General features: G+C 39.2%; 1 protein-coding gene across 1 annotated transcript in view; it reads right to left on the reverse strand.

Moving 5' to 3' along the window:
* Positions 1-443: 443 nt before the first annotated feature.
* lamc1 (laminin, gamma 1) overlaps positions 444-1,730 on the reverse strand; it is a 37,613-nt gene continuing 36,326 nt past the window's right edge. Inside the window, exon 28 of the mRNA XM_062404073.1 lies at positions 444-1,730. This exon is cut by the window's right edge and continues 842 nt beyond it. The gene's annotated coding sequence lies outside the window, so the exon portion shown is untranslated.

Consider the following 1,730-nt stretch of genomic DNA (forward strand, 5'->3'; position numbering starts at 1 on the left):
AGCAAAATGTTGTTCTATATTTGTCGCTTTTGTAAAATTCTTTAAGGAAAATTTGAATATGTTGTTTTTATCTTTCTTCATCACTTAAAGATGACGTTTTATTCATTTGCGTCTCATCTTTTTGTTATTCATCTTTTTTTTTTAGGTGCTGTATAAATAAAATATATATATATATATAAATTTATCATATATACATAAAGGTTTTGAATATAAATAATGGTAATTTAAAATCATGAGTCTATTAACAAAGACTAATTTACTCACTCGTAAGGAAGACATGTTGTTTCTGGTCCTAATCCGCCCCCTAGTGGACGACTCTGAAATCTTAATTTCCTCAGTTTGACAGAATCTGTTGAATGATGATTTAAAGCTGCGTGTAGAGATGTGACCAGCAGGGGGCAGCAGGACGACACAAGCTACAAACAGTACACATGCACGTGCTGTTCCTGTAGTAATCTTTTATTATTGAAATGTTACGTTTGGATTTACAGGCACATGGGACAAACAGGGTCACTCGGGTCGTCACATGACAGGAAACAGACGTGACACGGCGGCGGCCCCCAGTCTGTGCAGCACACGCATCGCCATCTACAGGTTACAACACAAATAACTTGTACATTATAACTTAAAATACTGTTTATACATCGTGTGTGTTTGTGCTGCACACCAGGCGGACGCCGAGTGGATGGAGGGAGAAATGAAAACGACAGATCAGCTGATGACTGTTGACGCTCAGCGAACATGTGACTGAAGAGACGAACAGACGATCACTGAACGTTTCTCATCTGATCAGCTGCTGCAGAGAATCAGACTGAAGCTGTTTGTCAACGACCTGATTTACAGAAAGAGAAGCTCCTTCACACCTTCACACAGGGGAAAGGTGTGAAGGAGCCAGGACGATGAGGACATTTCCTGTGAAGTCAAAAGTGGCGTTCTGCTCTGGAACCGTGATTATAACCTAGCTTTATATTAAGGCACAAACACTCGTTAAAACGGGTAACTACTGTAGCGACATGTGACCGAGCTTATCACATGACTTGTGAGGCAGGCCACGCCCACTTTACAAAAACACATCCTGATTGGTAAAAAGGTCAAAGTTCAAAAAAACAATAATATTCAGTTAGGTTGAATGAAGGCGTGAAAACACAAAATCAATAACAATCAAATGACACGTTAGCATCGCTTGTATACACGATAATAATAACATACCACAGACGTCGTTATCATAGAGTCGATATATTTCACCAGGAGGTTTCATTGATTGTGGCTGTTTCCATGTTGGACTTTTATTTCTTAACAATCAGCCTGAATCATTGAAGCATCAGATATTTACACAAATAACAAAGTCTCACTCTACATCTTAATAAAAAACATTCACACAAAAATATAACATTTGAAATAATTATTAGCACCAGTGTATCAGATAAAATTCTCACTACGCAAATGTACAAAGTTGCATAGTGTTGGATTTAAGCCTGGAGGTTGTTAATGAGTGAAAAGCAGCGACAGACGTGAAAATAAAACATCGGACGTGAAACGTGTTTGACCGCGGTGAGACGCAGAAACCCTGCGTTCACAACATCTCTCTCCCATGATGCATCTGGATAAAAACACAGCGTCTCACACGATGACAGCAGCTGTCGTTTTTCCACTAGAGGGCGTCTTGTGCAGAAAAGAATCAGATTTTTGTAGCTCCTTTTCTCACGTGTTGTGGGAACAAAACACTCTTT

The sequence above is a fragment of the Platichthys flesus genome, chromosome 14 (assembly GCF_949316205.1).
Source record: "Platichthys flesus chromosome 14, fPlaFle2.1, whole genome shotgun sequence".
NCBI classification, from domain to species: domain Eukaryota; kingdom Metazoa; phylum Chordata; class Actinopteri; order Pleuronectiformes; family Pleuronectidae; genus Platichthys; species Platichthys flesus.